General features: G+C 44.3%; 1 non-coding gene across 1 annotated transcript; it reads left to right on the plus strand.

Moving 5' to 3' along the window:
* Positions 1-421: 421 nt before the first annotated feature.
* LOC116104187 lies at positions 422-528 on the plus strand. Its single transcript, XR_004123724.1, has one exon. It is a non-coding gene; the product is annotated as a U6 spliceosomal RNA (small nuclear RNA).
* The last annotated feature ends 11,230 nt before the right edge of the window (positions 529-11,758 follow it).

The following is an 11,758-nucleotide window of genomic DNA, read 5'->3' on the forward strand; positions in this document are numbered from 1 at the left end:
GCCAGCCTGGCCTACAGAGTGAGTTCCAGGACAGCCAGGGCTACACAGAGAAACCCTGTCTCAAAAAAAAAATTAATTTATAGTGGTAATAAAAATAAAGAGTAAAGAATATGTATATACATGCTTAATATATATGCATATATATGCAGAGTGACCATCTACCTCATTGATGTGAGCACCTTATGCCTTACAGACACCCAACTATAAATAACACACATCACTGGCACTGTGAAATTGATGATATATTCTGGAAATCCTGGTATCTGGGTGGTTGAGACAGAGTATCCTGAGTTTAAAGCCACTTTGGAATATATAGCAAGACCCTGCCTCAAACAAACAAAAAGGTGGGTGTTGATTAACTACCATGCCCACCGCACTCTTGCAATGCACTAAGTTAAATTCTTTTAAAAGAACTATTATTGTGCTCGCTTTGGCAGCACATACACTAAAATTGGAACGATACAGAGAAGATTAGCATGGCCCCTGTGCAAGGATGACATGCAAATTCGCGAAGCGGTCCATATATTTTTAAAAACAAGCAAACAAACAAAAATAACTGTTATTATTTTCTATGTATGTTGCCTGAATGAATGTCTGTGTATCACATGTAGCCTGGTGCCCAAAAGACCGGAAGAGGGTATCAGATACCCTAAACCTAAATCCAGGTAAGGATGGTTGAGTGCCGTCCTGTGGGTGCTGGGAATTGAACCTGAGTCCTCTGGAAGAGCAGCCTTTGCTCTTAACCACCAAGCCATCTCTCCAGTTTCGAAAGGTACTGCTAAAGTAAAAGGAGGCCGGGCCCTGCTGAAGAAGTAACTCAGGTACTCTAGTGCCTCTTTTCTCTGCGCCTGACCCAAGTGAAACAGGACATGAGTTCTGTTTTTTTTTTTTAAGATTTATTTATTTTATGTGTATGAGTACACTGTAGCTGTACAGATATACAGCTTGTGAGCCTTTGTGTGGTTGTTGGGAGTTGAATTTTTAGCCCTCCAGCTCGCTCTGGTCAACCCTGCTCGCTCAGTCCCTGTTCGCTCCGGCCCAGAGATTTATTATTATAGATAAGTATGCAGTCGCTGTCTTCAGACGCACCAGAAGAGGGTGTCAGATCTCATTACGGGTGGTTGTGAACCACCATGTGGTTGCTGGGATTTGAACTCAGGTTCTTTGGAAGAGCAGTCAGTGCTCTTATCCACTGAGCCATCTAGCCGCCCCCAGGACATGCATTCTCCTGTAATTCCTGCAAATGGGTAGAGAAGGCTGGAGGATCAGAAGTTCAAGGTCATCTTTAGGTAGATAAGTGGTTTGAAACCAACCTGGCCTAGCTCATATTCACATATAAGTATACAGACAAAAACTAAAAGCCAGAGCTCAGGCAAGGTGATATACATATGTAATCTGAGCTCTTGGAAGGGGGAAAGCTGGAGTTTAGGGCTAGCCTCTTCTACAAAGCAAGCCAAGTTCGTTCAAGGCCAGACTGAATTACAGGAGTCCTTCTCTCAAAAGTAAATAAATACTCAAGTGGCTAGTGAGATGGCTCAGTGGATATAGGTACTTGCTTGCCACTAAGCCTGACAACCTGAGTTTTATCCTGGGACCCACAGAGTGGAAGGAAAAAGTCAACTGCTAAAAGTTAACCTCTGACATCCACATACATCGCTATGGATTCAGGCATACATATACACAATATATACGGAGTATGCAGAGTTTTCTTATGTAGCCTGGCTGTCCTGGAGCTTGCTCTGTAGACCAGGATAGAGAGCTGTCTGTCCCTCCCTTCTGAGTGGCTGGGATTAAGGGCATGTACCACCACCATCTAGCAAAGAGAATGGAGCCAGGGGCTAACAATGTCCCTGGGCTTTATGACTTCTGCAGCGAATTATTTATGGATCTTATTGTAACTTCTTTCTTCAATTCATGTGACTGCCATGTCGTTCTCAGCCTAAAAGGTGAACCCCAACCATCTCTGGGAGACCCACATATTCAAATTTATAATCAAAACTACTATTGGTCGATGGCCATTTCTTGCAAGGAGGCCACTGAGTTCTGATGAGTCAGAGGATCCTCTGATGCTTCACTGGTACCCTGTCCAAACCTCTGCCTTTTTCTTTCTTTTTATGTTTGTTTTTCGTTTGTTTGTTTTGTTTCTCATTATGGGTGGTTGTGAGCCACCATATGGTTGCTGGGATTTGAACTCATGACCTCTGGAAGAGCAGTCGGTGCTCTTAACCACTGAGCCATCTCACCAGCCCATGAGCCATCTTACCAGCCCTTATGTTTGTTTTTCAAGACATGGTTTCTCTATGTGGCCCTGGCTACCCTGAACTTGCTTTGTAGACCAGGCTGGCCTGGACCTCCTGGAGTGCTGGGACTAAAAGCATGTGCTGCCAATCCAGGTAAGTGGTGTACATCTTTAATCCCAGCACCCAGGAGGCAGAGGCAGGTGGATCTCTGAGTTCCAGGCCACCCTGGTCTACAAAGCAAGCTCTCTGCTAGCCAGAGCTACATAGTAAGACCCCATTTAAAGAAGAAGATAAGGGAGAGGAAGAAGAAGAAAAGAAAAAGAAAAGAGAGCTTTGCTTCTGCTACCGTGAAAACCAGTGAAATAACTCTGTCCAAATGACAGAGAAGACAACCTCCTCTCATGGGCCTGGTACACTTTGTTCCATGACTATCCCAACACAGATAACATCATCTTATTGTCAGGGCATGGACAAGAGCTGGCTGGGAAGTGTGGCTCACATCTGTAAAGCATAACGGGTGAGAAGCCGAGGCAGGAACCACAGTTGTCTATACAGTGATTTCAATACAGCTTAGAATACAATGTGGGACTGTAAAATAAAACAGGCAAACAAACAAAAAAACAGGTGTTGGTGGGAGCAGAGGGGGCACAGTTCTGTCCTTTAATCCCAGCGCTCTGGAGGCAGAGGCAGGCAGATCTCTGTAAATTCAAGGCCAGCCTGATCTATGGAGCAAATTCTAGCCAAGGCCACACAGAGAAACCTTGTCTTGAAAGACAAAAACTGGGGCTGGAGATATGGCTCAGTGTTTAAGAGCACTGGTTGCATTTCCAGAGGTCCTGAGTTCAATTCCCAGCAACCACTGGGTGGCTCACAACCATCTGTAATGGGATCTGATGCCCTCTTCTGTCATGTAGGCATCATGAAAATAGCACTCCTGTATGTTAATAAATACATCATTAAAAGAAAAACAACAAACAAGACCAAAAGCATGAACAGGAACTCTGCATGTAGCCTATGCTGGCCTAGAAGTTTCCAGTCAGGCCAAGATAGACATCAAGCTCAGTGGTTCGGAGGTAATATATTAATTACCCTAACAGTGCATGAGCCACTAGATTCAGACTCTATGACCACAAAAACAGAGAAAAGAGAGGAAGACCTATTAAACCCAGTGCTGCCCACAACACTGCAAACACTATGTAAATGGTGAGATAGGCTGCCTGCACCAGGCTCCTAACACCATTCCTTCCTTAGTGTTATTTATCAAGCAGAGTGACTTCCACATTACTTGGATTTCGTACCAACCCCCATAACCTGGGAACAGTGTAGATAATCACGTAACTAGGCTCACTAGAAGCTGTGTGCTTCCTCACCACAGAACCCCATGATCAACATGGCCAAGTGGCTTCAGGACATTGTACTCCAACATGGACAGCACCACCTACCTCCTAGGTAGACCATCAGTGGTAGTAACACAGACCCTGAACTGTAGCGAAGTTCTCTTATAAACATCACCTGTCAATAAAAAAGCCGATGGCCAATAAGCTGAGGCAGGAAATAGGAGGCAGGACACTGACTGGAAGAGAGAAGATTCAAGACAATAGTGTGAGGCACAAGAGATTCAACTGGCAAGATATACTGAAACAGAGGCATGGTACCTGAGCACAGTAACCAGCCACGTGGCAGAAGAGATGGGTTAAAATAGATGGGCTATTTTAGTTAGGATCTAGTCAGAGAAGAACCTAGCTATATGGCTAAGGTATTTGTAAATATATTTTGAGTCTGAGTCTTATTTCTGGGAGCATGAGGGCGCCAGACCTAACTTTTACACTGAACCTCAATCAACAGTGGTCCCAATAAATTCCAGTGAGAGTACAGCTGTTTTATTACAGTCTTGATTAATAGATACCAGTTAAATTCCTTGGACCTTTGAATATTTATTTATTTTATGTATTTGAGTACACTGTAGCTGTCTTCAGACACACCAGAATAAGGAAGAAGGAATCAGATCCCATTACAGATGGTTGTGAGCTACCATGTGGTTGCTGGGAATTGAACTCAGGACCTCTGGAAGAGCAGTCAGTGCTTTTAACCGCTGAGCCATCTCTCTCCAGCCCTCCTTGGGCCTATGTAACCATACAATTATATGATCGGTTAGTTTCCATCAACTTCAGTTCTCCTGTTAAAGGTAACCCGACTTCTCTTCTATATACACACAAGTTAAGGCACTAGGATTCCCCTTGAAGGTGAAATACCCTGTCATTTCAAGTGAGTTCTCCCATACAGGTGAAAGAAGTGTGGTGGTGACACACAATAATTGACACACTTGAGAGTTGGAGGCAGGAGGATCAGGAGTTGAAGGTCATCCTCCTCATATATCCAGTTTAAGGTCAAGAATAACAGGGACAGCCAGGCAATGGTGGCACATACCTTTAATTCCTGCACTCAGAGAGCAGAGGCAGAAGGATCTGTGAGTTCCACGGTAGCCTGGTCTACAGAGAGAATTCTAGCACAGTCGGGGCTAACACAGAGAAACCCTGTCTCCAAAATGATGATGATGTATTGTAGGTATTGAAAGAGGGGTGTCTCTGGGAGGAGTTGTGGTACAAAGGGGAAACAAGAATGTGATTTAATTCTATTTACTTAAAATATGTTTTTAAATGTTAACAAATTCAGATAAATTGAAATCATGTAACTTTTCTCATCATAATGCAATAAAAGTTAAAAAAATGATGATGATGGTGGTGATGATGATGATGATGAGATATGATTGAAAGAACTGAAAAGATGGCTGAGGGTTAAGAACATTTATTGGTTTTCTTTTCTTCTTTTTTCCTTTTTTTTTTTTTTTTTTTTTTTTTTTTTTTTTTTTTTTTTTTTTTTTTTTTTTTTTTTTTTTTTTTTTTTTGAGATGGGCTTTCTCTGTGCAGCTATGGCTGTCCTAGAACTCACTCTGTAGACCAGGCTGGCCTCAATCTCAAAGACCCACCTGAGTGCTGGGATTAAAGCTGACTGGTTGTTTTCAAAGAAGATGCAGGTTTGGTTCCCAGTGCGCAGCTGGCAGCTGGCTAACAACTGTGAGTAACTCCAGTTTCAGGTGATCTGATGCCATCCTCTTAACTTTCATAGGTACCAGGCACACACATGGAACACTTACATATATGCAAGCCAAACACATTAAAAATAAATAAAATGTTGTTAAAGAGGGTGTGTGTGTGGGAGGGAGGTTAACTATCCCATTTTATCATTGCCTCAACTTGATGATAGGGTCACTTAGTGACCTGTGTCCAATACCACTTCCTGATGGACGAGTTGACTCATGACACAGATTTTCTTGGCCTAGAATCCCTTCCCCAAGACCCATTCTCAGAGCACACACAAAGCATGGATAGGATTACCAATTAGATCCTGACAGCACATACTATTTGTTTTTGAGACAGTATCTCACTGTGTAGACCAAGCTGACCTCAAATTCAGAGCTATCTGCCTACCATTGCCTCCCGAGGGCTGAGATTACAGATGCCTTATGGCTCATGGATATGTACAGACTCCTTAAAAAGTGTTAGGCTAGCCAGGCATGCTGGGGCATGCTGGTAATCCCAGTACTTAGGGGGTGGGAATAGGAGAGTCATGAGTTCAGTACTAACCTGGTTGTAGGCCTGTCTGCCCTACATGGGTAGGCCCTGTCTCACAAAACAAACAGACTTCCTTCTTCGAATAAAAATAATCATATCGCTGAGACTGAGGGATGGGGTCCAGCAATAGAGTACATGCTTAGCATGTTTGAGGCCCCTTGGCACCCTCCACAGCGCCATACTTGAAAAAAAGAAATTGAGAATTGGTGTCATTGTTTGGGTCTCAATGGCCTGGAATTCATCATGTAGACCAGGCTAGCCTCAAATTTACAGAGATCCTGTCTGTTTCTCCCTTCCCTGTGCTGGAATTAAAAGCATGGATGACATTACCCTTGAAAATATTGTTTACAAGTATTTTGTGTGTGTGTGTGTGTGTGTGTGGTGTACATGAGTGAATATATTCACATGTGCATGGATGCCCAAGGAGACCAGAAGACAGCATCAAATCTCCTGGAACTGAAATTACAGACCATTGTGGGTTGCCTGATGTGGGGGGCTAAGAACTTAACCCAGTCCTCCTTGAAGAACAGCAAGTAGCCCTAACCCCTAAGCTATCTCTTCAGCCCAAAATTTATTTTTAAAATTATTTTAAGTTATGTGTGTATGTTTGTGTATTTGTGGGGCTGTACATGCATGTGAAGACAGGTGCTCTTGGAGGCCAGAGGGGTCAGATCCTCTGCAACTGGATTGCCAGCAGATATGAGCCTCCTGATTTGGGTGCCAGGAAATGAACTTTCGTCCTCTGGAAGAGCAGCAAGTACTGTGCCTTATCTCCACCCTACCCTCTAAAGATTTACTTTTCTTGTGAGTGTATGAATCGTTTCCTATGTTTTTGCAAGTGCACGGTGTGTGAACCTAGTGCCAGTAGAGGCCAGAAGGTGCTGGGCTCCTCAACTCTTAGCTGTCTTGGTGATGGGAACCAGCTCTGGATCCTTTGTGAGAGCAGCAAGTGCTCTTAAGAGCTAGGCCACCTCTTTGGCACTTCAAAACGACTTTTAAGCAAAGTACAGTGGCTCATGCCTCCTGCAATCCTACCACTCAGGAGGCTGAGACAGGAGGATTTCAGATTTGAAGTCAGTCTCTGCTACCTACTGAGATGAAGTGAGTCTGATACAGTGTAAATCCTGATTTGAAGTCAGTCTCTGCTACCTACTGAGATGAAGTCAGTCTGATACAGTGTAAATCCTGTCAAAAGGAACGGAAGGAGAAGTGGCCGGTGGCGTAGAGCACTGTGGCCTCTGCAGGAGACTCAGGTTCAGTTCCTAACACTCACACCGGGGCTCACAATCATCCATTTCCAGGAAATCCAATGCCCTCTTTTGACCTTTACAGGTAATGTATGCACATGGTACACTGTTATACATATACATAAAATAAATATATCTGATACAAAATTAAAAGTAAAGAAAGAAAAAAAAACCCAAGCAAGTTGAGTATGGTGGCACACACCTTTAATTCTGCTTTCACAGAGAAGGCAGATGTAAGAGGATCTCTTTGAGTTTGATGCCCAGGCAGGCTTGTCTACAAAGCTAGTTGGAGGACAGCCAGGACTGCATACTGAGACCCTGTGTCAAAAAAAAAAAAAGAGGAGAGAAGGGAGGGGCAACTACCTACAGTCAGGAGGTAAATGATGATGATGATATAAACATAAAGTAGAATTTTCAGCTGCAAAAGAAAAAAAAAGGTAAACAACACAAAAATATACATTTTGGTGTTTCCTTCAACCCTTAGATTTTTTTTAATTGTTTCATTTATTTACATTCTAAATGTTGCCCCCATCCCTCCTCCCCTTGGCCTCTGAGAGGGTATTCCCTACTCCCCACTCCCCATCCCCCTTCCCTGGGGCATCAAGCCTCTACAGGATGAGGCTCATCCTTTCCCATTGAAGCCAGACAAGGAAACCCTCTGCTACTTATGTGCTGTAAGTGTTGGTCCTTAGATTTTTTTTTTTTTTAACAGAGTCAAGATGGCATTGACCTCACTGTGTTACTGAGGCCAACTTTGAACAAACCCCTAGTCCTCCAGCTCTGGAGCAGAGTGGGATTATGAGTATGTGCCACTCTGTCCTATTGTTGTTTGTTCTAACTCGTTTGTTTTGTTTGACACTGCCACTGTGTAGGTCAGGCAGGCCTCAATCTCACTCAATCTCATGGCAGTTCTGCCTCTGCCCCAACCTCTGACACACACACACACACACACACAAACACACACACACTCTTCACACACATATCTGGTTTTTGAGGCAGGGTTTGTGTAACCAGTCCTGGCTGTCTTGGGTGCCCATTGTAGACCAGACTGGCCTCGAACTCCCAGAGATCCTTCTGCCTCTGCCTCTGTCTCTGCCTCCCAAGTCCTGGGATTAAAAGCCTGTACCACCATGCCCGGCTGTGTGTTATAATTTTTGAAGTCGGCTGGGCAGTGGTGGCACATGCCTTTAAGCCCTTAGAAGGCAGAGGCCGGTGGATTTCTGAGTTCGAGGCCAGCCTGATCTGCAGAGTGAGTTCCAGGACAGCCAGGGCTATACAGAGAAACCCTGTATAAAAACAAACAAACAAAAACAACAACAACAACAAAAAATATCACCTTCAAAATTATTTTATTTTTTTGTGCTTGAGGGTTTTTACCTGTACCATGCCTATGTATCATGTGTACACATGATTTTTATCTGTACATATGCCTATGTATCATGTGTGTGCCTGGTGCCCATGGAGGCCAGAAGGGGTTGTCAGATCCCCTGGAACTGGAGTTACAAGTGTTTGTGAGCTGCCTGATGAGTGCTAGGAATTGATTGCAGATGCCCTGAAAGACCAGTCAGCACTCTTTTTTTTTTTGGTTTTTCAAGACAGGGTTTCTCTGTGTAGCCTTGGCTGTTCTGGAACTCACTCTGTAGACCAGGCTGGCCTCGAACTCAGAAATCCACCCAGTCAGCACTCTTAAATGCCATTTTTTTTTTCCCAGCCTCTGCTGTTTTGTTTTGGGGGGGGGGATGTTTAAAGAGTGCTGAGACCAATCTCATTTTTATCCCTGGCTGGCCTAGAACTCAGAGAAATCCATGCTGGAGACAAGACATGTATGTGCCACACATCCCCCAAGTGAAATTTAGAATTTTAGTTTTAGAAGACAACTTTCTATAAGTTGGGTCTTCTGCCTCCCATTGCTTCGTGGTGTGTCGGACCTCTGGAGCCCCCTTCTCCTCAGTGCTGACAAAATGTCAATAAACTTTACTTCATACAATTAAAAAAAAGAAGAAGACAACTTTCAGGGGATCGAACTCTGGGACTCAGGCTTGGAGGCAAGAACCTCTACCTGATAGACCATCTCCCTTGTCCTCTTTTTTTATTACTGTAAATTTATTTATTTATTTATTTGTTTAAGAAACCCAAGGCCTTGTCCATGCTAAGCATGAGCTCCTGTAGTAAGCTACATTCCCAACTCATTAAATAAATAAAATAACTTATAACGTAATATATCAGAATACTAGGTAATATTCTGAAGTACACATGCATATATATCATAATGTACAAATCTGATTAGATAAATGATGTTTTTTGTTTTTGTTTTTTTTTTCGAGACAGGGTTTCTCTGTGTAGCCCTGGCTATCCTGGAACTCACTCTGTAGACCAGGCTGGCCTCGAACTCAGAAATCCGCCTGCCTCTGCCTCCCAAGTGCTGGGATTAAAGCCCAGGTCTGCATGATCCTCCAGCACCAGCCTCCCAGGCGCTAGGGTTACTTCCTGCCTTAGTATTTCTTCAAGATGAAAATGTTTGTTCTTTTGGTTTCCTTGGTGTTTCCTGAAATAGGGTCTCCTTTAGCCCTGGCTGACCTCCGGCTTGCTCTCTAGCCAAAGCTGTCCTTGAACTCCTGACCATATGGATCCTCCCACTTCCACCTCCTAAGTACTGCTATCTCAGAGCCCAGCCCGGGTCTCCTTTCTTCTTTTTAAAAATTTGCGGAACTTTTTTCTGCAGTTCAAAAAGCACTCTTCCCAACAAAGCAATCAAGGTCTTTTATTCTCCCCCCCCCCTTTTTTTTAACAATGGGGAAGAGAACCCAGGACCTCAAGAAGGGGTTTTGCAATTACTCTACCACTGAGCCACACCCTCAGCCTATTCCCATTTTAAAAGAAGTGGAAACCAAGGCACTGGGGTGGGGTTGAGGAGGATTAAGTGACCTTCCCCCATATCACACAGCCTGGGAAGAAGCCCAGCTGCGATCTGACCCCAGGCAACCTGAGGCAGTACCGGCTTACCTCCAGCAACACCACCGCTCCCCCACAGGACCTTGTAACTGGGTATGTAAGTTAACTGTAGTTTATGTAATTCTCCCAGGGGCAGGATACAGCTCCCTGAACACATACCATTCCTCCAATAAGCCTTGGCCCAAGTGAACTCCCACTGACAGGTCTCCCTGCTTGCCTGCATGCTGTAACATTCACAAGCAGAATCGGTGAGTGGGGGAATCCCTTCTGTGGACATCATAATCACACTAGAGGCAGAAAGTCTTTGCACTACAGCAGAGCATTTCCGTGACAGGATGTGTTTGTGTAATCTTCACACCTGATGTGACCTGATGGGGAAAACACACCTTCACTTTGATCTGTTTGAGCCTCTTCCAGAACACAGGCTTCTATGGATGGTGGGAACTGTGAACCGCCCAGCAATAGCCACTCTGCGGACAGCGTAATCGTCTTTGTATACAAACTTAGCAAGGCCAGTTGCATTTGCAAACTCTAAGACTTCTCTGTAACTGATGTGCAACACACACACACACACACACACACACACACACACACACACACACACACCCTGCTATTTGGTGACCACCATGAGCCATTCACTAGGGGGCTATCCAAATGTTTTGTTGTTTGGGCAACAGGGTCTTTCTGTCCTGGCTGTCCTAACTAGGCTGTCGACCAGACTAGCCTTGAACTCAGAGGGTCCACCTGCCTCTGCCACAAGTGCTAGAATTAAAGCCCCGTGCCACCACTGCCCAGCTAATCTGTGCATGTTTTAAGTTTTAAATATGCATGAGTGTTTGCCTGTGTGGATGGCTGTGAACAACTTGTGTGCCTTACTATGTCTGCAGAGGCCAGAAGAAGGTGTTGGATCCCTAGAAATGGAGTTACCCAATGCTTATGAGCCACCACATGGATGCTTGGCCTCAAATCGAGGTCCCTTAGACAAAGCAGCCAGTGCTCTTAACCAGCCCAGAAATGGTCATCATGGTTGTATTTCTAGCACTTGGAAGACTGAGGAAGATTAATTCCAGTTTGTGGCAGCCTGGCCTACAGAGAACGGAGTTCTACAATAGCATGGGTAATAGACTAAGTTCTCTGTGAACTTGTAAGGACAGTCACATTTCCTTGAATCCCCGTGGATGGTGGGAACTTCCTATGGCTACCGAGACATTGCTTCATTGTAAGTGCCATAGATAGCTGGTGCTTTTGCATGGCCTGTGTGAAGCAGCTGAATACCACAGTACATTCTTTTACAGATAGTGCAAACGTAAGGAGTGTCTGACTGTGTTAGTAAAGCAGAATGACCGAAAGCAACTCAATGAGAAAAGGGTTTATTTCATCAAGCCTATCTGAAGGGAAGCCAGGGCAGAAACTCAGGGCAAGAACTCAAGCAGAAGTCATGGAGGAACTCCCTTCATAATATATCTTGCTCTCCTTGGTTTGTTTAACCTGCTTTCTTATATACCCCAGGACCACCTTCTCAGGGGTGGCACCCACCCATAATGGGCTGGACTTTCATACACCAATCACTGATTAAGATAGCACTGCACTAACTTGCCTACAGGGCAACCTTTTGGAGGCAATTGGAGTTCACTCTATGTCAGGACTTGGTACTTGTGTCAACTTAAAAACTAACCAGCACTACCAA

The sequence above is a fragment of the Mastomys coucha genome, unplaced genomic scaffold (genome assembly GCF_008632895.1).
Source record: "Mastomys coucha isolate ucsf_1 unplaced genomic scaffold, UCSF_Mcou_1 pScaffold21, whole genome shotgun sequence".
NCBI classification, from domain to species: domain Eukaryota; kingdom Metazoa; phylum Chordata; class Mammalia; order Rodentia; family Muridae; genus Mastomys; species Mastomys coucha.